Source organism: Hyla sarda, chromosome 5 (genome assembly GCF_029499605.1).
Source record: "Hyla sarda isolate aHylSar1 chromosome 5, aHylSar1.hap1, whole genome shotgun sequence".
NCBI classification, from domain to species: Eukaryota; Metazoa; Chordata; class Amphibia; order Anura; family Hylidae; genus Hyla; species Hyla sarda.
The window spans coordinates 57,312,684-57,329,986 of NC_079193.1; positions in this window are offsets into that span (position 1 = coordinate 57,312,684).

The following is a 17,303-nucleotide window of genomic DNA, read 5'->3' on the forward strand; positions in this document are numbered from 1 at the left end:
CTTCAGGACCAAGGCCCATTTTTTCAAATCTGACCTGTCCCACTTTCTGTTGTTATAACTTTGGGACACTTTAACTTATCAAAATGATTCTGAGATTGTTTGTTTATTTGTGACTAATTTTACTTAATGTTAGTGGTAAATTTTGGCCAATAAATTCAGAATTTTGTGTGAAAACTCATAAATTCTGGGAAAATTCTAAAATTAACCATTTTTTCAAATTACAGATTCTCTACATTTAAGAAAGATAGTCATACAACATAAATTAGTTGTTAATTAGCATTTACCATATGTCTACTTTATGTTGGCATCAGTTGTTAAATGTTGTTTTACTTTTTTAAGATGTTAGGGGGCTTAGAAGTTTGGCAGCAAATTTCAAAATTATAGAGAAGATTTCAAAACCAGATCTTTTTAGGGACCAGTACAGTTCTGAATTAGATTTCAGGGGCCTGAATGTAAGAAACCCCCTAAAAATCCCCCAATTATAAAACTGCACCCCTCAACGTAATAAAAATGACATTTGGGAAGTTTATTAACCTTTTAGGTGTTTCATTTTTTTTTTTCTTTTTTGCAAATATGCCATTTTGCTCCATTTTTTCTGCAACACTGCGGGTGCTGACAGGGAAATACAACTCACTATTTATTCCCCTAATTCTGATATGTTTAGAAATATCCCATGTGGCCCTTGTGCACTAAATGGCTCACAGGCCTCAGACATGATGGAGCACAGTGTTGATTTTGGGTTTTCCTTTTATTTAGGATGTTTTGTAAACATCTTATCAAGATGCAGGGGCCTTTTGGGTTTCAAAATATTTTTGCAAGACAAATTGATGTTTCCATTGGTACCATTTTGAGGTACATGTGACACTTTTTATTCCATATTTTATGAGGTGGTACGATTAAAAAAAAAAAAAAACGGTTCTACCAATGTTTTTTATTTGCAATATAAATTACATGTTATTTTAAGTATGCTGTGCGGTACAATTATGGCGATACCTAATTTATATTTTTATGATTTATCCCATTTACATTACAAAAAGTGTCAGCAAGTGTTGAGTGTCAACAAATTTTGAGAGCTGTAATTTTTTATATATTATTTTTTTTTTAGCAATGTAGCTGTTAGGGGTCTTATTTTTTGAGGAATAAGTAGCGGTTTTCAATAGTACTATTTTGTGGTATATCTGACATTTTGATCACTTTTTATTACATTTTTAGTAAGACGGGATTACCAAAAAGCAGTAATTTTGGCAAGATTATTTATTCATTATTTTTACTGTGTTCACCACGCAGTATCAATGACATGGTAATTTTATTTTGCAGGTCAGTACGATTATGGCGATATCTCATTTATGTACTTTATTTGTTGTTTTATTACTTTTACACTATGAAAACTATTTTTGATTTAAAAAAAATCTTTTTCGTGCATTGCTATTTTCTGAGAGCTGTATTATTTTTTTTTATACCTACAATGTTGTGTGATGGCAAATTTATTCTGTAAGGAGTTGGCATTTTTAGTGGTTATTATTTTGGGGTACATGGAACATTTTGATCACTATTTTTTTTAGTTTTGCAGAGGGGGCATTTATATAAAGTCATAAATTTGCCAAGGTATTTATTAATTTTTTGACGGCGTTCATCGTGCGGGTTGACTAATGTGTTTTATTACTTGGTTTGTTATGGACGTGGTGATGCCAAATATGTGTATATCATTTTTGGGGGGAGGAAAAGGGAGATGGTGAATGCTTATTTATTTATTATTTATATTTGTTTATTTTTTTTATTCATTATTTTTTTACTGTATTTATTTATTTAGCTTTTTTTCCCCCCCTTTACTGTCCCACTAGGGGACTTGACACTTATAATACATTGCAGTACAGATCTGTACTGCAATGTATTCTGCCCGACTGTGTTACACTGACAGCTGTCAGAAGATCAGACTCTGCCTTGGGCAAAGCCTGATCTGCTTCCATAGCCAGGTAACCAGTGGCCGTTTAGAGGTCTCTGGTTGCCATGGCTACCAATGAGACCAAGGGATCGCATCGTGGGGTCTCATTGGAGAACAGAGGGAGCTCCCTTCCTCACACTGACTGCAGCACTGAAGGGGTTAACTGTCAGAATCGGAGCTTCGCTCCTTACAGTTGCAGTGAGTGCCCGGCGATATGCGATAGCCGGCTCCTGCCGCCAATCACTGCCTGCGACGCCATGATTGTGAATGGACGTATATATATACATGTCCATTTGCGGCAAGTCACCGGAAAAATGGACATATATATGTCCATTTACGTGAAGGGGTTAAAGATAGATCTTTACATTTTGTGGAATGCAAAATCTCATTGACGTCATTGGGCAGTTAATTTTGGCAAAATGTCCTTCAGAATTACACGCGGAAATTCCACTGCAGCAGAATCCCATTGATTTCAATGGGATTCTGCTGCACTGTGCACATGGCGGAATCCCAATTTCAGCATCTAGAGTGACAATGAACCTGTTCATTGTTTCTGAAAATTAAGCTTGGAAATGCTCCATAGTTTCTCCATAGTCGGCGATGCATTTTCGAGCAGTTCCAGTGCTGGCGGAACATGGAAACATGTAGACATTCCGCACATTTTCCGCTGTGTGAACATAGCCTTATTAGCTATTTCATTCTGAGAACTTGACTGCAATCTATTGCTCTCTCTGCCATCAGCCATTGCAGACTGACCTTCATTTTATCCAGGGGATTAGTTTTCCCACTGTAAAAAATATAAAAAAAATAAAAAAATTTGTCAGCAGTGCTCCTCCAAACTAAATGAAGTAAATGACATGACAAGCGCATGCTACCTGGTCCCAATGCAAACACATAAAAAACCCACAACAAACAGTAGGTCCACACATTTCATTGTGTGTAAAATATAATAATAAAAAGAATTACTTTCAGTATTGTGGGATAATCCATTGTTGATAAACAATCGTAACAAAGAGAAGTTGTTTGTCCTCTATATATAGATGTAGATTATATCTTTCCACAAGTATAGTGAATCATAGTCATAGGAAGGAGTACTACAACAGTGTGTACTCACCATCCCTTCTTGGGTGTTATTGTAATCCCGCTGTGCAGAAGTCCATTCTTGAGAGATCCCTGTAGGTGATCCTAGGTCTCATATACAGTTTTCTTGCTTGTTACGCACATCAGAGTCATGTATTAGATCTAACAGCGATCTATCATCTTCTGCTCCATTCCTTACTTCCTTTATTAACATTCACCTCTGCCTTCATTCATTTAATCTGTTCCTGTCTTCTATTGATAAGTTGCTCCTCTTGTCTCCTAACAGTATTGATAGGTGCTTCATATATTTATTTTCTCAGGACTGTCCGCTTGTCATACTATTTGTTTCTACTGTACGTCCTAGGGATATCTGAGCACTAGGAGCCATTGTCAGGACCAAGAAAAAGGCAACTCTTATAGGTGATGTCCAGTTCTGCTATCTAGTGACCAGTCATTTTTATACATTATTAGGATTTAAACTGAAGGTGTAACTGCCCTGTTGGTCTGGGAGCCATTTCCCCTATTGTTATAAGAGTTTACATAGTGAGTGTTCTGTATGTTGGAGCTAAAGTAAGGGGAATCCATAAGAGCTAGTGGTGTAGAAGTCACTGTGACCCCCCCCAGGGGTGAAGGGTGATATCCCTCAAGGTGAGGTGTTTCCTCCCTATGAAGGCAATGACAGCGCATAGTCTCTCAGAGACCCAGAGCCTGCAAATCACTGGAAAGGAGGTATAATTCCTGACACCTTCTTACGGTCCGTTTTGCTTTAACCTTGTGATCTTGGTGTGAGTCTTGCTTGTGTCTGTTCTCTCTGTTTGGTATCCTGAACTGTATTCTTCCATGTTTAGGAGTTTGGCTTTTGTGGAGTTCAGACTCCATCCTGTTCTTAGTCTAGTTTGTTCAGTGTCCAGTGTAAACTGTGTTTCCTTGATCTGTTTAGTGTTTTTCATTCAGTTTATCTGTTCATCCCCTGCATCTCCTGCTGTATACTTATTCCATACCTAGTCTTGTTCTTTTATTCATGTCTGCCATTAATCTTGATTCCGGTTTCTGAACTGTATGTTAGTACACTATATCCTGCCCTGTTTGTATATTGATATCCTGTCTGGTTTATCTGGTTGTTTGGTTGTGATACTGTCTATGTACAGTATTATTTGTTTTTACGCCCATTGCACTTTAGCATAGGAAGGGACCGGCACCATGGTTGTCGATACGCCATTTAGGGCGGATAGGCAAGTAGGCATGGAGATTGTTATTAGGGACAGCTTAGGGCACACTCTCCCTGTCCACCCCAAGGTCATGACACCTGTATAGTGATGAAGCTCCTCCTACAGACACCTGTATAGTGATGAAGCCCCTCTTATAGACAACTGTATAGTGATGAAGCCCCTCCTACAGACACCTGTAAAGTGATGAAGCCCCTCTTATAGACACCTGTATAGCGATGAAGCCCCTCCTACAGACACCTGTATAGTGATGAAGCGCTCCCACAGACACCTGTATTGTGATTACAGCCCAAACAAATATTTTAAGATAAAAATGCAGACTGCCCTTATGGTTTTCTATCATTCTGATGCTGAGCAAATAGTCACAAAAAGTTGGAGTCATTTCAAAAGATAAATTGTACAAAAATGCATAAACTTTTTTGAAATATCAAATATTAAAAGACTGGAGAAATTCCACCCAGACAGGGGATACAGAAAAGCAGACCAGGTTTCACACCAGTGTCACATACATTGCCTACTTATAAGTGCATACATAACACAAGTACTAATGCGTATCCCACACTATGCATAAGTAAAGTGCATTGTAACATAGGAAATTCCATAGAATAGTTTCAACAATACAAAAAATGCTATACTTAACCATACATTAGGTAACGGGGCAACAATACACTGGAGCGACACCACCCCAATGCAGTGTTTCGGTGAACCTTTGTCGGCAAACCCCTTTACAAAAATTCGCCAAAACGCTGTGTTTGGGTTATGTATAACATTTTTAGTATTGTTGTGACTCTTCTATGGAATTTTCTGTGTTGCTATGTACTTTACTTATGTCCAGTGTGGGATATGCATTAGTACTGGTGCTATGTATGCACTTATAAGAAGGCAATGTATCCCCCCTCTGGGTGGAATTTCTCCAATATTTTAATTTATGATATTTCAATAAAGTTTATGCATTTTTGTACTATTTATCTTTTGAAATGACTCTAATTTTTGTGAGTATTTTTTAATAATGGGAGGTCATATAGCATTTTGTACTACGGGGTGTTAATACTGATTAATTTGATAAACTATATTAAAGTGGGCGTTATCTCTTCATCCCTCAGTCTGAGATATCTTGATATCTGAATTTGAAGAGAAAGTACTGGAAACAAAGAGATGATGTCAGGGTAGCCCAGCATACCTTACAGCTCTCAGGATGATCACATGATGTAAACAAGCACATAAAAGCTATCACACTACAAGCAAAGCATTGGTTAGTGGGGTCTTAAGAAAGTGGCCTCCTGTCACCTCAACTACTGTGTACAATTGGTGCACTACGAATCCCAGCCAGCAGTGAATGAGCCCATAAAACTATCTCATTTCAAATATCTAGGAAACTGAGCTGACCTGTATTTTAGCATAAATACCTTTTTAAAAGCATTGTGAATGTGGAATAGCTGTCTAGGGACACGCTACATGTATTTTCTGCATTCAATCAAACATACAGTATTTCTACCAGGATGTAACATAACTACACACTTAATGGGGTACTCTGGTGGAAAAAAAATGTTTTCAAATCAATTGGCTCCAGAAAGTTTAACAGATTTGTAAATCACTTGTAAAGACTCACAGTAGTAGGCAAGACACTCAGGAGGTAGTGGATCCACTGGACCTGTGTGGCAGATGACACAGGCTGTGCCAGGGAGCGGAGTCTAAGGTGCTGCTGGTTTTCACCAGAGCCCGCCGCAAAACGGGATTGTCTTGCTGTGGCAGGCAGCACCCAGGCCGCTACCCCTGGCACGACTCGACCACACAGGCGGCTGAGGTGAAGTGAGGCACAGGAGGGATAGGCAAGACGTGGTCTGGACAGCAGGAGGTCAGGGCTGGCGGCACAGGTGCGTAGACAGGAACGTAGCAGGAGGTCCAAAGGTAGGCGGCAAGGAGTGAGGTCAGGTCATGGAATGAAAGGGCCTGGAACACGGCAAGGTAACACAGGATACGCTTTCTCTTGGCACTAGGGCAGCAAAGATTCTGCAGAGGTGTGTGGGAGGTGCAGGCATTTATATAAAAAAAAAAAGGTGCAGGTGCAAAATATAATTGCGGGCGCACTGGCCCTTTAAATCTAAGAAGTCCGGGGCATGGGCCCTAGGAGGTGGGGGCACGCGCGCTGGCACTGAGGAAGGATGGCGGAAGCCGAAGAGCATGGAGGTGAGAGACGGGCTGGGACTCGCATGTGAATCCCAGCCCCGCCGGCTGGAGAAGAGACAGAAGGGAAGCACTCACGACCAGCGTGTCTGGCCAGAGCGCAGGTTTTGACATCACCAGTGGCATACCAAGGGGGGTGCCAGGGGCGGACTGACCCTCCGCCGCCGCTGCTACTGAGGTCCAGGACACTCGTCCCAGATCCCCAGCAGATAGCGGTGCCTTCTCCTGTATGCGCGATACACGTACATACACGAGAAGGCGTCCCCTCTGTGTGAGCCACATCTACAGCTTACACAGAGGAGACATGACCTCCGCCCCCACACAGCATGCAGTACAGGCGCCGGTGACGACACTCATCAGCGCCTGTACTGTTGAGGGGAGAAGAAGCGGGCCCCTGCTGCTGAGGAGATCGCTGTGTGGGATATCAGGTGAGCATCCTTTTTTATTTCCCCCCCCCCTCAACTCTGCATATACCAATGGGGGAGGGGGGGTATACTCTTCATATTCCTATGGGAAAGAGGGAGGGGGGGTTACTCTGCATACACCTATGGGGAAGATGGGGGGGGTTACTCTGTATATACCTATGGAGAAGAGGGGGGTTACTCTGCGTATACCTATGGAGAAGAGGGGGGTTACTCTGTGTATACCTATGGGGAAGGGGGGGGGGTTACTCTGCATATACCTATGGGGAAGGGGGGGTTTACTCTGCATATACCTATGGGGGAGGGGGGCTACTCTGCATATACCTATGGGAAAGGGGGGGGGGTTACTCTGCATATACCTGGGGGGGTTACTCTGCATATACCTATTGGGAAGATGGGGGGGGTTACTCTGCATATACCTATGGGAAAGAGGGGGGGTTACTCTGCATATACCTATGGGGAAGATGGGGGGGGGCTACTCTGCATACACCTATGGGGAAGAGGGGGGTTACTCTGCATATACCTATGGGGAAGATGGGGGGTTACTCTGCATATACCTATGGGGAAGATGGGGGGGGTACTCTGCATATACCGGGGGGGGGGGTTACTCTGCATATACCTATGGGAAAGAGGGGGGGGTTTACTCCTTTGGATAGGGGATAAGATGTCTCAGGGCTGGAGTACCCCTTTAAGCACCAGTAAGGTAGCAGCAGCCAGGGATTAGTAGGAGCTGCATCAGCAAACAAAAGTTCTCACTGTCTTCCAAGTGTTGTGTGGTCTCAGAGGATAGCATGGCCCTTGTGGGCTGATTGACTCATTTAAGGTCTTTTCAGGAAGATGAAGAAGAGTCTAATGATATGATGGTAAACCAGCTGTCAGTGGATTCCTGATCATCTACAATCACATGGAGTAGTGCAAATGTCAGTCCTAGGCACTCTGACCCATCGTCTCTGTCTTTGCTCCCTTTCTAGTGCTGCACAGAAGGACAGCACGAGCCATGAGGAGAAGTTGTGTGATGGTCAGCCTTGGGAGTGTGTTGCTGAGGTGGTGAAGGGGATGCAGTGGCCCAGCATAGCACTAGTGGGACTGGTGGTGATAGGCATGGTGGGGACAGGGCCGGCCTTAGGTGTTCAGGCGCCCTGTGTAAGCGAACCTTGTGGCGCCCCCCCCCCCCCCCGTGGCCTGCCCCCAATATTATTTTAAGGATAAGTTATAGATCGCGGGTGGTCCGAGCATTGGTTTACTGCTGAGATCCCCACCGATCATCTCGGTTGAAGTGGTTCTCCAGCTGTTGGAAAGCTAAAACTCCCATCATTCTGGAGAGCCGCTGGCAATGGGAGTTGTAGTTTTGTAACAGCTGGAGAGACACAGATTGGACACAGTTTTACCCATCTCTGCAGAACTTACAAGTGACTACAGCTCTGATGGGACAATCAGGAGAATACACAATGATAGTGACCTGAGTGACGTCTTCTGACTTAAGTGATATCTTCTCTGTTATCTTTTCTTCATCTGGTCCAGAGACCAGGTCTTCCTCCAGCTCCATCTTCTCTGCAGAGTCTGACATCCAGACATAATTGGCTCCTCACTGTCAGCAGATCCTCATCCTCTGCATGAAGACAGTAATCACTATAACCTTGCCAGAAAGTGTACCCTAAATAAAATACTGCCCACACTGTACCCTGAATATTATACTGCCCCACACTGTACCCTGAATATAATACTTCTATACACTGTACCCACTAAATATAATACTGCCCCACACTGTACCCTGAATATAATACTACTATACACTGTACCCACTGAATATAATACTGCCACACACTGTACCCGGAATATAATGCTGCAACACACTGTACCCACTAAATATAATCCTGCCACACACTGTACCCTGAATTTAATACTGCCACACACTGTACCATGAATAGAATACTGCCATACACTGTACCCTGAATATAATACTGCCATACACTGTACCCTGAATATAATACTGCTATACACTGTACCATGAATAGAATACTGCCATACACTGTACCCTGAATATAATACTGCTATACACTGTACTATGAATAGAATACTGCCATACACTATACCCTGAATATAATACTGCTATACACTGTACCATGAATAGAATACTGCCATACACTGTACCTTTAATATAATCCTGCCCCACACTGTACCCACTAAATATAATCCTGCCACACACTGTACCCCCTGAATATAATACTGCCACACACTGTACCCTGAATATAATTCTGACATACATGCATACACATCATATATACATATACACCCCCTCTTATCCTCTGTGTCCTCATCACCCACAAATCCCCCTCCAAACCCCTCCCCTTCACTACTATAACCCCCCCTCTCCTCATCACCCCCATAACCCCCCCTGCACCTTTCTTTACCCCCCTGCACCTCTCATCATCCCCATCACCCCTCCCTGCACCTCTAATCATCCCCATCACCCCCCTGCACCTCTCATCATCCCCATCACCCCCCCTGCACCTCTCATCATCCCCATCACCCCCCCTGCACCTCTCATCATCCCCATCACCCCCCCCTGCACCTCTCATCGCCCCCATAACACCCCCCCTGCACCTCTCATTGCCCCTATAACACCCCCCTGCACCTCTCATCACCCCCATAACACCCCCCCCATATCACCTCCACAACCGACTGCAAGTTCCCTTACCCTGCCGGGGATCGGTGCAGTGAGGCTGCATCTACTCCTGTCACTGCATGGGTTCGGAAATCTCACCTCACACCATGGAGGACGCAGCTCTGCATTACACAGTCAGACACAGCAAGGGGAGAGCGGGGATGTACACAGCCTCCCCCCTGCTGTGTCTCCACAGGACATCATCTACCACGGGAGCTTTCAAGTTTGCACGGGGAAAGGAAAACACAGAGCGGGGTGAGGGGACATAGGTGCACGGTCACAATAAGCCACAGCAGGGGAGAGAGAACATACATGCACAGCTCCTCATCTCCATAATGACTGCTATGTGTAATGGACCGGCCCTGCAATGATTCCTAAGGGTCCCGCATCCTAGAAATAGGTAAAAAAAAAAAGGGAGATGTGTCGGCCGCCAGGTGCCCCTGTTGCTATTGCGCCCTGTGCGGCCGCACAGCTCGCACACCCCAAAGGCCGGCCCTGGGTGGGGATACTGTAAGGAATCATAGTGGATGTGCTGACAAGTAGTGTTGCTCGCGAATATTCGCAATGCTAATTTTATTTGCGAATATCGCATATTCGGGAATTTGCGAATATAGCACTATATATTCGTAATTAATTTGTAATTTTTTTTTTCACAGTACACATTACAGTGATCACCCCTCTCTGCTTCCAGCTTGTGTGGTGTAAAGAAGGCTCTAATACTACTGTGTGAGACTGGCGTGCAAATTTTCGCATATGCTAATTTTTTTATATGCTAATTTTCGCAAATGCTAATTTTCGCATATGCAAAAATAAAACGCGAATATTACGAATATGCGAATTTAGCGAATATATGATGAATATTCGTCCATATATTCGCGAAATATCGCAAATTCGAATATGGCCTATGCCGCTCAACACTACTGACGAGGAACAATGAGGCCACGATCACACCAAGAGGAGTGGTGGGGATGATAAAGAGTAGTTTACAGAGGAGGATGTCAGCAGGCCATTAGGTCTGAGCAGCTCAGGAGCAAGTGCTGGATCTAACAGGACAGGGGCACAGTCGGGTGGTGATAAATGGTATTTTGCCATGTGGAAATTCTTTGCTATGTTACCAGATGCAGGAAACCAGGCAGAGAGAAACTGAGGCAGCGGGGTTTACGGCTCTGATTGTTTGGAGGCTTATTTCATTGCCAGTAAGCTCATCTTGAACTAAAATGTATAAAGCTCTGTCTACAGCTCCACATATGGACAGTTCCCCAATAATCGCTGCCTCAGACCCTCTTGAACACATTTTACCAGGTAAAATCCTCTACTTAAAATAAGAGAAGCATAAACTTCTGTAATATCCGAAAGAAGAAGTGAGAGATTATTACCAAACCTGAGAGCAATAAAAACAGGAAAAAACAACTTGATATAAAACGGGAACATCTAGACCAAAACCACCTGCAGAACGTTTCACCTCTGGTTTACAGTCTGTGAATACAAAAGGGAAGCCCCTTTAACTTAAGGACCCAGGGCGTATCTGTACCTGGGAATTCCGGGCCCTGCCACTCGCGGGGACTGGGCCGGGATGCTCCCCCCCCCCCCCCATGTCGGCGAATTGCCGATCAACAGCTGTTTGCTGTTTGGGCTTGCTGGGATTTGTAGTTTTGCAATATTTGGAGTGCTACCATTTGGAGATCACTGTCCAGTGTTCCCTAAACTGTGGCCCTCTAGATCTTGCAAAACAACAACTCCCAGCAGACTACACAGCAGTTTGCTGTCTGGGCATGCTGGGAGTTGTAGTTGTGTGCCTCCAGCTCTTGCATAACTACATCTCCCAGCATGCCCTTCAGCGATCAGTAAATGCTGGGAGTTGTATTTAGCAACAGCTGGAGGCACACTGGTTGAAAAATTCTGAGTTAGGTAACAGAACCTAACTCAAGATTTTCCAACCAGTGTGCCTCCAGCTGTTGCAAAAGTACAACTCTTATCATGCACGGTCTGTCAGTGCATGCTGGGAGTTGTAGTCATGCAACAGCTGGAGGTTTGAGCCCCCCCCATGTAAATGTACAGGGTACATTCACACAGGCGGGGGTTTTAAAGTGAGTTTTCTGCTTCAAGTTTGAGATGCAGCAAATTTTCTGCTGCAGCTCAAACTCCTAGCGGGAAACTCACCGTAAACCCCCACCAGTGCAAATGTACCCTAAAAACACTACACTACAGTAACACAAAATAAAGGGTAAAACACTACATATACACACCCTTACACTGTCTCCCCCTTCCCCCTCCCCCAATAAAAATGAAAAATGTCTCGTACAGCAGTGCTTCCAAAACGGAGCCTCCAGCTGTTGCAAAACGACAACTCCCAACATTTCCGGACAGCCACTGACTGTCCAGGCATTCTGGGAGTAGCAACAGCTGGAGGCACCCTGTTTTGGGATCACTGGCGCAGAATATTTTTGGTAGCGGAGGCAATTGTAATACTTGCATCCGAGTCCACCCCTATGCAAATCCCTCATTTAGGCCTCAAAGACGCATGGCACTCTCTCACTTCAGGGCCCTGTCATATTTCAAGGAAACAGTTTAGGGCCACATATGGGGTATTTCCATACTCGGTCGCAATTGCGTTGCAAATTTTGGGGGAATTTTTCTCCTTTTACCCCCTATGAAAAAGAAAAGTTGGGTTCTACACCAGCCTGTTAGTGTAAAAAAATAATAGGCTGGTGTTATCCCATACTTTTCATTTTCACAAGAGGTAAAATGAAAAAAAGACCCCCAAAATTTGTAACGCAATTTCTCCTGAGTATGGAAATACCCCATATGTGGGCATAAAATGCCCTGCGGATGCACAACAAGGCTCAGGAGTGAGAGCGTACCATGTACATTTGAGGCCCAAATTGGTGAATTGCACAGGGGTGGCTGATTTTACAGCGGTTCTGAAATAAATGCAAAAAAAAATATATATATACACGTGTGACCACATTTTGGAAACTACACCCCTCACGGAATGTAACAAGGGGTATAGTGAGCCTTAATACCCCACAGGTGTTAATTTTCACAAGGGAAAATAGGAAAAAAGCCCCCTAAAATTTGTAACCCCATTTCTTTTGAGTAAGAACATACCCCAAATGTGGATGTAAAGTGCTCTGCGGGTGAACTACAATGCTCAGAAGAGAAGGAGCACCATTGGGATTTTGGAGAGAAAATTTGTCTGAAATTGAAGGCCATGTGTGTTTACAAAGCCCCCATGGTGCCAGAACAGAGGGCACCCCCCACTTGTGACCCCATTTTGAAAACTAAACCTCTCACGTAATGTAATAAGAGGTACAGTGACATTTACGCCCCACAGGTGTCTGACAGATTTTTGGAACATTGGTCCGTGAAAATGAAAAATTACATTTTTCATTTGCACAGCCCACTGTTCCAAAGATCTGCTAAATGCCAGTGGGGTGTAAATGCTAACTGAACCACTTTACTTTCTGTGAGGGGTGTAGTTTTCATAATGGGGTAACATGTGGGGTGTCCACTGTTCTGGCACCACGGGGGGCTTTGTATACACACATGGCCCCTGACTTCCATTCCAAACAAATTCTCTCTCTAAAAGCTCAATGGCGCTCCTTCTCTTCTGAGCATTGTAGTGCGCCAGCAGAGCACTTGACATCCACACATGGGGCATTTCTATACTCAGAAGAAATGGGGTTAAAAATTTGGGGGGGCATTTTCTCCTATTACCCCTTGTAAAAATGAAATTTTTTGGGAAAAACCAGCATTTTTGTGAAAAAAATATTTCATTTACACATCCAAATTTAACGAAAATCCCTCAAACACCTGTTAAGGCTCACTATACCCCTTGTTATGTTCCTTGAGGGGTGTAGTTTCCAAAATAGTATGCCATTTATTTAAATTTTTTTGTTGTTCTGGCACCATAGGGGCTTCCTAAATGCGACATGCCCCCCAAAAACCATTTCAGCAACATATGCTTTCCAAAAGCCAAATGGGACTCCTTCTCTTCTGTGCATTGTAGTGTGCCAGCAGAGCACTTGACGACCACACATGGAGTATTTCCATACTTTCCAAAAGCCAAATGTGACTTCTTCCCTTCTGAGCATTGTAGTGCGCCAGCAGAGCACTTGACGACCACACATGGGGTATTTCCATACTTTCCAAAAGCCAAATGTGACTTCTTCCCTTCTGAGCATTGTAGTGTGCCAGCAGAGCACTTGACGACCACACATGGGGCATTTCCATACTCAGAAGAAATGCGGTCACAAATTTTGGGGGGCATTTTCTTCAATTACCCTTTGTAAAAATTGTACATTTGGGGGAAAAAATGGAACTTTAGTGAAAAAAATAATTTTCATTTACACATCCGAATTTAACAAAAAGTCGTCAAACACCTGTGGGGTGTTAAAGGGCTACTCCCATGGAAAACTTTTTTTTTTTTTTTTTAAATCAACTGGTGCCAGAAAGTTAAACAGATTTGTAAATCACTTCTATTAAAAAATCTTAATCCTTCCAGTACTTTTTAGGGGCTGTATACTAAAGAGAAATCCAAAAAAGAAATGCATTTCCTCTGATGTCATGACCACAGTGCTCTCTGCTGACCTCTGCTGTCCATTTTAGGAACTGGAAAATCCCCATAGCAAACATATGCTGCTCTGGGCAGTTCCTAAAATGGACAGCAGAGGTCAGCAGAGAGCACTGTGATCATGACATCAAAAGAAATGCATTTCTTTTTTTGGATTTCTCTTTAGTATACAGCCCCTAAAAAGTACTGGAAGGATTAAGATTTTTTAATAGAAGTGATTTACAAATCTGTTTAACTTTCTGGCACCAGTTGATTTAAAACAAAAAGTTTTCCACGGGAGTACCCCTTTAAGGCTCACTGTGCCTTAAGGGGTGTAGTTTCCAAAATAGTATGCCATGTGTTTTTTTTTTTTTTTTTTTTGCTGTTAGTTTGCTCTCCAAAATCCCATTGACGCTCCTTCCCTTCTGCTCTGCTCCATAGAGCACTTTATGTTCACATATGAGGTATTTCCATACTCGAGAGAAATTGGGTTACCAATTTTGGGGGGCTTTTTCTCCGATTACCCCTTTTAAAAATTCAAAAACTGGGTCTACAAGAACATGCGAGTGTAAAAAAAAATGACGTTTTTGAATTTTCTCCTTCACTTTGCTGCTATTCCTGTGAAACTCCTAAAGGGTTAACAAACTTTCTGAATGTCATTTTGAATACTTTGAGTGGTGCAGTTTCTATAATGGGGTAATTTATGGGGTATTTCTAATATGAAGGCCCTTCAAATCCACTTCAAAACTGAACTGGTCCCCGAAAAATTTTGATTTTGAAAATTTTGTGAAAAATTTGAAAATTGCTGCTGAACTATACCCTCTGATATCTTCCAAAAGTAAAAACATGTCAACTTTATAATGCCAACATAAAGTAGACATATTGTATATGTGAATCAATAAAAATGTTATTTGGAATATCTATTTTCCTTACTAGCAGAAAGCTTTAAAGTTAGAAAAATGCAAAATGTTCTCATTTTTCATGAAATTTTTGAATTTTTCACCAAGAAAGGATGCAAGTATCGACGAAAATTTACCACTAACATAAAGTAGAATATGTCATGAAAAAAAACTAACTCAGAATCAGAATGATTAGGAAAAGCATCCCAGAGTTATTAATGCTTAAAGTGACAGTGGTCAGATGTTCAAAAATGCTCTGATCCTTAAATGGGCACTGTCAGATACAAAAACTTTTGATATGTTGTAAAGCATGTATAACCAATAGGTTTTGCAATTGCTTTCATTAGAAAATTTTCAGTATTTCATACTGAAAAAGCCAGTCAAACAACTGCCCCCCCGCCTGCTTGGACACATACTAGTCCTGCTGTGTCCATGCATCATCACCTATGTCATGGACACACTTCCTTGATTGACAGCTGTGAGTGCAGGGCTCAGAGCTGGAGGAAAAATCCTCCCACTGTCAGCTTGTGTCCCACTACTGTCAGTGAGGACAAGCTGGGAGTTGTAGTTTTTCTAATGCTAGGGGAGATGTGAGCAGACAGTATATTGAGGGAGGGGGCGGAGACCTGCACAGTGAGGCCACACCCCCTCCCTTTGAGAGGAATTCAGACTAGTAAGCTAAATTATAACTGTAATAAAAAAATTAATGAAGTTCACATAAAAATTAGATGTACATGGTCAGGACTAGGTACTGAGTGATGTATTAAAAAAATAAAGTTTTTTGTTCGATCTGACGGGTACACTTTAAGGTCATAATGGGCTGTGTCCTTAAAGGGGTACTCCGGTGAAAAACTTTTTTTTTTAAATCAACTGGTGCCAGAAAGTTAAACAGATTTGTAAATTACTTCTATTAAAAAATCTTAATCCTTCCTGTACTTATTAGCTGCTGAATACTACAGCGGAAATTCTTTTCTTTTTGAAACACAGAGCTGTCTGCTGACATCATGAGCACAGTGCTCTCTGCTGACATCTCTGTCCATTTTAGGAACTGCGCAGAACAGCATATGTTTGCTATGGGGATTTCCTTTTACTCTGGCAGTTCCTATAATGGACAGAGATGTCAGCAGAGAGCACTGTGCTCATGATGTCAGCAGACAGCTCTGTGTTTCAAGCGGAAAATAATTTCCACTGTAGTATTCAGCAGCTAATAAGTACAGGAAGGATTAAGATTTTCTAATAGAAGTAATTTACAAATCTGTTTAACTTTCTGGCACCAATTGATTTAAAAAAAAAAAAGTTTTTCACCGGAGTACCCCATTCAGGGGTTAATCTCTTTAGCAGGAAGTGGAGGGCTCCCCTTTAATCTTAGGTCATTGCTGATTATTGTCCTAAAACTTCCGCTTTTTTTTTGTCCTATTTTGATGAAGAACATTTTACAGAAATTGCAGAATCCGATGATGCAACTTCTGTTTCCTCTGTGGAAATGATTCTGAGTAGAAAACTTCCATCCCCAATATATCACCTATAAGTAATAAGGAACTAAAAAGAGGAGGTGGATACAAGAGAAAAAAAAACTGTATATCGTGGTAATAACTATAAATAGGGGTAATATTAATATGTAGGGGTAATAACTGTATATAAGGATAATAACTGTATATAGGGGAGAGGACAGGGGTAAAGCAATGTGTTTACTGCATGGCAGCTGGATGTATGTTTCCTTTATCTGCTCAGCTCGGTCACTGACTCCTGTAAATAGAATCCTAGAAGGAATTTTTTCATAAAGGGGTACTCTGGAGGAAATAATGTTTTCAAATCAACTGGTGCCAGAAAGTTAAACAGATTTGTAAATAACTTCTATATAAAAATCATAATCCTTCCAGTACTTATCAGCTGCTGTTTGCTCCAGAGAAAGTTGTGTAGTTCTTTCCAGTCTGACCACAGTGCTCTCTGCTGACACCTTTGTCTGTGTCAAGAACAGTGCCGGTTTTAGGCACAAAAGTCGTACTAGTGCACTAACCAGGCTTGCACATTTTTGGTCACTTCAAATACCATAAAAATAATATCTAAAAAGCAATTGAAAAGTCCCATCAAAACAAAAATGGTACTGATAAAAACTACAAATCACAGCGCAAACAATGAGCCTTCATACATCCCCATATACAGAAAAATAAAAGTGTTATAGGGATCGGAATAGTACAATTTTACATTTTAGTATAGTTCCCCCACATTAGGTTGGCAGCATAGTTCCCCCACATTAGGTTGGCAGTATTGTTACCCCACATTAGGTTGGCAGCATAGTTCCTCCACATTAGGTTGGCAGTATAGTTCCCCCA